Source organism: Miscanthus floridulus, chromosome 18, assembly GCF_019320115.1.
Source record: "Miscanthus floridulus cultivar M001 chromosome 18, ASM1932011v1, whole genome shotgun sequence".
Classification (NCBI taxonomy): Eukaryota; Viridiplantae; Streptophyta; class Magnoliopsida; order Poales; family Poaceae; genus Miscanthus; species Miscanthus floridulus.
The window spans coordinates 111,290,948-111,297,373 of NC_089597.1; the positions used below are offsets into that span (position 1 = coordinate 111,290,948).

The 6,426-nt window shown below is 54.1% G+C and overlaps 1 pseudogene; it reads left to right on the forward strand.

Moving 5' to 3' along the window:
* The first annotated feature begins 220 nt into the window (after window positions 1–220).
* On the forward strand, window positions 221–1,603 carry LOC136521524 (B-box zinc finger protein 32-like; annotated as a pseudogene).
* The last annotated feature ends 4,823 nt before the right edge of the window (window positions 1,604–6,426 follow it).

Sequence of the window (6,426 nt, forward strand, 5' to 3'; positions counted from 1 at the left end):
TATCTTTGGTTAAATTTATGATTGTCTGACTTTTCAAAGTGTGAAACATGCACCTATTTTGCAAAAAAGGGGTACTCGTATATTGGTACATGAACCCAGACACCATGTGACGGTAGATAATATTTTTTCTGTTCCGTTCTTCATTCAAAATGGAATAAGACAGAGGAATTTGAACAACGTGAACAAGTAGAAGGTTCGAGAAGAACATAAATCAAGTGGCGACTAAAGCAACCGTCAGTAGAATTACCATTAAAAAAGTAATGGCCCGGGATGAGAAGAATCCATCTGGGCCGCGAGATCGCGCCTGGCACGTCATTATTAGTGGGCGGAGAGCCACGAGTTGAGCTGGTGTGCGGACTTGACCTGCCCGGCCTGGCGCCGGTCGACACGTACGTACGCGCGCGCGGGGGAACGTGCCTAACCCGGGAATCCTGGCCTCGGACACGTACCTGGTGGTCGGATATTTTCCCAGGCAGGCAGCAGCGTTCCGTTGCCGCAACGTAACCAGAGGCAGGCGATCTACGTTACCCCCGGCACCGCACCGCTCCGCTCCCGGCCTCCTTAAATACGCGCCACGCTGAGGTCTCGTTAATCGCTTCCGTTCCACCGTCGCTCGACCACCTCCAAGCTCACAACGGACAGCAGCGCAGCACGAGAGGCGAGCGCGGCAGCTCCCTCGAGTCGTCGGTGCAGGACCCAAACACACAGGCGGAGCGGAGGAGCTAGGTAGCAGCGCGGGCATGGGTCACCACCACGGCGTCTGCCGCTGCGAGCTCTGCGGCGCGCCCGCGTCCGTGCACTGCGCGGCGGACGCGGCCTTCCTCTGCGCCGCCTGCGACGCCAAGGTGCACGGCGCCAACTTCCTCGCGTCGCGGCACCGCCGCACGCGCCTCCTAGACCTCGCGGCAGCCGCGGGAGTGCCGACGCCGGACGAGGAGGACGGGTACGAGTCCGCGGGGAGCTCCTGCGTGTCCACGGCCGACTCGGCGTCGTCGTCCGCGGCGGCGCCGCGGAGGAGGAGGCGCGCGCCGGCCGGGAGCGGGAGCCCGAGCCCGAGGCTCCCCCCGTGCGCGCGGCGGTGCTCGAAGCGTGGGCCAAGCGGACGGGCCTCGCGGCGGCCGCGCGGGCGCTCCGTGCCTGCGCCCACGACCTCGCCGCCGCGCGTCGCCATGGCCGCCGTGCTGTGGCGGGAGGTGGCGGGGCGCGGCGGTGGGATCGCCGGCAGCGAAGGCGGTTGCGGCCACCGCGAGGCGCTGCGGCGGCTGGAGGCGTGCGCGCACGTGCCGGCGAGGCTCGTGGTGGCGGTGGCCACGTCCCTGGCGCGCGCCCGCAGGCGGAGGGCCGCCACGGACGCCGTGGAGGGTTGGGACGAGTGCGCGTGGGCCGGGCCCAAGTCCAGCCCGGCACGTTCTTGATCTTCCCTCACCGGCACCGCATCTTTTGTCGTGCTTGCTGAAGAAACAAGGCGACGAGCATTACTGATGAGAGGAACAGACTTCGCGGCGATTTGTGGACCTTGCTTGTTCGATTTCGTTTGCCAAAGATCCAAGCAAACTGAGAAAACTTGTGGTTAGGAATGGAATAAAGTGGGGGTCTTAATGTAGGTCAGTATTCGATTAGACTTGTGAGCTAATCGTGGCTCCAAGTGCGGTACTTGGGTACCGACAAATGTTCGCAAAACTGCAATGATTCGCAGCAGTATATTTTTCAGCAACTCTGTGATTCAAGTATAGTATAGTATATAATATACCAAAGTCTTATACAGTACTACGTACATTCTTGTGTACAGAGTCCGTGGGCAATTTGAAAAGCACCAACACGAAAGCAGGTTCGACACCTGAAGGCACGGCTGTCCAACAGTCCCAAGTCCATTGCAGCCTCGCGCGCGTTGCCGATTGTGTCCACTGTCAAGTACTTCCAAATTGCAATTAGATCTGTTAGACTACAGATAATGGCTCCGTTCAGCTTACCTTATAATTCGAACTATTCAACTTGTTTTTTCAGCCGGAACAGTGTTTTTCTCTCACAACAATTCAGCCGGAACAGTGTTTTTCAGCCAAGTTTCAGCAAGCCGAACGGGGCCAATAATTAAAATATATATTCATTTAATTTTAAATCTAATAAAGTAGAATGAATAAGAAAATTTTAGATACAGCTTCTAGATCTAATTGATGCATGTCTAATCTTTTAGATGTAGTAGATCTATCTTTTTATTTTTGCAACTTTGAAAATGGTATAATTTGATTAGCACAAAATGCTTACTTTTTTTGTTACTAAAATACATCGTGGGTTCTCAGTTGAATAACTAAAAACGTGATCATCTGGTTCCTCGATGGCTCAATCGACTGTGGATTCTCACTTAGGTCCTTCAACTAAAAAGGGATGACTATTTAGGTCTTTCAACTAAATGTCACGTCAAGTAGAGGTCCGAAACTCTAAATCCCATCACATAACCTCTATACACCTACGTGGTTATGTCACGTGGATGAGGCCAGGTGAAATTTATAAAAAAAATCATCTACCTTCCCCTCCACTCTCTCCTCTCCTCTGTCCTTTGTCAGTCCCGTATCTCCCTCACGGTTAGACCCACGTAGAGAGAGGGCTAAAAGGGGAGAGAGATAGAGAGAGTTTTTTTACAAATTTAAGGCCATGTAGGAAGTTGGCAGGGACGTGGTGGGTTTTGGCCCTTTAATCGAGCACAACAGTAAATTGATTACTCCTATGGTCACACCTTTTAGTTTGCCCATATACTTTTGAGAAAAAACATATATTGTCGGTGCAGAAATTGATCAACTAGTAAATATTTGTAGTTTTGTCGTACGTTGTGATCGGAGGTGGCCTAGCACTCAATGACACATGATTTATACAGGTTCAGGCAACGTGCCCTACGTCCAGTTTGGGTCGGTTAGTGACTTTATTCCTGAGCCCAGGTGCTCGAAGTTTGCTGTGGGGTTACAAACGAGAAGGAGGAAGAAGGGGTGTACAGGAGGTCCGGTCGGCTCCGGTCGGAAGGGCCGGGAGCGACGGTAGCTATGCTATGAGTAAGTGTTCAAGTGTGTACTTGGAGTTCGAACCCGGTGGTTCTATGGTCGTGAGCTAGTGAACTTGATCGGTGCTTGTTATCCTCGAGAAGGGCTCTCCCTTTGTTGGAGGGGGCGCGTCCCCTTTTATAGATAAAGGGGATGACTTTACAAGTGAGAGGGTGATGGTACGTATGCTACCGAGCTTTGTTGTCCACGCCTACCGAGCCTTGTTGCCCACGCCGGCGGATAAGATAATGGTAGGCGCCTACAACACTGTTTGATGTCACTGTAGAATGTCAGATGCATACGGGAGGTCGTGCTGCCTTTTTCAGGGATGGTGGACGTCGGTACCTGCAAAATACTGTTTGATACCTAGAGGCATGTGAGGAGTCTCGCTATGTTCATCCGGTACGGTAAATCCTGGCGCCCATACCGCTATCGATGCCCAGAGGCACGTGGGGGGCCTTACCGTATGAGAGTTTTAGCGGCCCCTACAATACTGTAGAGGGAGATATCGGCGCCTACAATACTGTTTGTGTCAGGGTGGCTGCAGAATACTGTTCCATGCAGGGTATGGTCCCTGGTACAGTGGTTTTGACTTGTGAGCCTTGCCTTGCTTTTCTTCGCACGTCTTCTGGTTCCTACCGAGCGGGCGTCCCTTGTCGGATGGCTCCAGTCGGCTCTGAGTGTGCCAGTCGGAGAAGAGCGGTGAGCAGGGTTCCTGCGAACCCGGGTCGGAAACGCGGGGTCAGAGTCGGTAGTAGTGTTTTGGGCCAGGCCTTCTAATCGGAGAGGCCGTCCGGAGGCGGATGGAGTCGAAGCGAACGCTCCGGTCGGAGAGGTGGGCCAAAGTAGCCGACGAGCTGGCGTTGTTCCTCTTCTGCCAGACCTTCCTGTCGGTGACTGGGCCGCCCTTCCGGCCTATCGTTTTAGACTCTTGGGCTGAGCCTTGGTGTGAAAGCCGGTCCCCGAGGGACCCCGGGTTTTATGAACCCGATAGGAGCCCCTGAGCCCCCGGGTGATTCGGGTAGAATCGTCCGGGGGATTTTTATCTTGCCGGCGGGTGCGCGCGAGCGCACCCGCGGGTGTAGCCCCCGAGCCCCGGGCGGTTCGGGCAGAACCGTTTGGGGGGTTTCCTGTGTTGTTTAGTGGGGGGGGTTCGTTTGAGATGGAGTTTTGTCGACCAAGGCGTCGTTGTGCAGCCGAGGTGGGTTTTTAGTCGTTTTGAGAGATTGGGTGAGAGGGAGCTTGTGGATCCTGGCATCGATGCGCGCCATGGGATCCGGTGAGGAAGTTAGATTTGGACGAGACAGAGCTCACTGATCCTGGTGTCGATGCGCGCCGTGGGATCGGGTGAGGCAGTTAGTTTTGGACGAGACAGAGCTCACAGATCTTGGCGTCGATGCGCGCCATGGGATCGAGCGAGTCGGAGTCGTGGGGCGAGATCGGGGTCGCAAACCCAGGTTTTTGGAGCGCAGTCGGAAGCGTAGCCGAATGATGGGGCGAGATCGGGGTCGTAAACCCAGGTTTTTGGAGCGCAGTCGGAAGCATAGCCGGATGGGGTGAGATCGGGGTCGCAAACCTAGGTTTTTGGAGCGCAGTCGGAAGCGTAGACGGATGGGGCAAGATTGGGGTTGCAAACCAAGGTTTTTGGAGCGCAGTCGGAAGCGTAGCCGGATGGGGCGAGATCGGGGTCGCAAACCCAGGTTTTTGGAGCGCAGTCGGAAGGGGCGAGTTTGGGGTCGCAGTCCTAGGCTTGTTGTCTTCAGCCCCCGAGCCCTATTAGGCCTTAGTAGGGGTCGGTGTGAGTTGTGTGCGTTACCCCATCCTCGGTTACTCACAACCGGAGGGGCTGAGTTTTGTCGCTTGTCCCGATCGCTTGGGCTTGAGTGACGCGCTCGGTGAGTTCGCTAATGGGTGTGATCGAGTGGAATCCGGGTCCGTCGTTCGTGATGGGGTTGGCATAGCCCTCTTGTGACATTCCACTACTCCTTTACCTGCAACCCGGCAGATGCCTGGGTCATTCCAGAGACCGACCCGGGTGGCCTAACGGCCTCCCCTCGATGGAGATTCTGTGGGTTTGGCGAGAGGTTCAGGATCGAACAAGAAGGTTGAGATGACCCGGTCTGCCAGATTGGGCGAGGGCCGCACGGGGCTCATCTACGTTTTTCTCCCCTAGCTCTATTGGTTGCTCATGTCGAATGAGGCAACCGTCGCTTCATGACGCAACATGGAACGTTGTGATGCATTTCGCTGCACGTGCGATGCTTAGTTCCTGAGCCCCCGGGCGGTTCAGGGCCCGAATCATCCGGGAGGTTCGGGCGTATGGAATGAATGCGCGTATGGATGTATGAAATGATTGTAAGGAAATAGAGGGGGTTGGTAGTGCTCACCTTGATGGCTTGAGTGACGGGGTTCGGAGAGCTTCAGTCGGAAATGTCCGACCGGGACCTGCGCTCATTGTTTATGGGTGAGCCCTTGTGTGAACAGCTTTTGTATTAATGAACACATGCTAACCTTGATGGCTTGAGTGACGGGTTCGGATAGCTTTAGTTGGAAATGTCCGACCGGGACCCGCGCTCGTCGTTCGTGGGTGAGCCCCTGTGTGAACAGTTTTTGTATTAATGAACACATCAGTCCTGTTCTCTGTGATAGAATCACTATCCGTTCTTTGTTTTTATCCTGGCGTAGCTATTGTTTTTGTCCTTTCTTTTCGCACCTGCCCATTAGTTCCGTAGGCTGCAGCTTTTTTAAGAGCCTGGGCATGGCCCGCGGGGCTCGGCTGCTCGTAGCCATAGGTCGCGGTGGGGTGCGTTTGATTAGGAGTGAGAACAAAGTTACGTAGGATAGTTTAAAGGAAAGGAAATGTGCTTCTATTCGGGGATAAATTTGTTTACCATGTGACAACAAAAACAGAGGTAATATTCGGTATTATGAGATAATATTTGGTATTATGAGGTAATATTCGGTATTATGCCCTTATGTAGCCCCCGAGCGACCTGGGCTGAAACTGTTCAGTCAGGAGTAAGTGTTAAAAAAGCGGTAATACCAAATTTTAGGGGAAAAACGACGTAGCTATTCAATGTTCCAAGTGTTGGTGAGAGCGTTGCCGTTGTCGTCCTCCAGTCGGTAGGTGCCCGGTCAGATTACTTTAGTCACCGTATAGGGTCCTTCCCATGGTGGAGAGAGTTTGGGTTTTTCCTTTATTGATTGGGTCCTCCGGAGTACGAGGCCACCGACTTCGAGGATTCTCCCCCTGATCTTTCTTTCGTGGTACTTGCGGAGAGTTTGCTGATAACAAGCGGAGCGGATGACGATCGTCTCGTGGGCCTCCTCGAGTAGGTCGATTACGTCTTGCTGAGCCTCCGTGGCTCGGTCGCGGTCGAAAGCCTTCACTCTTGGG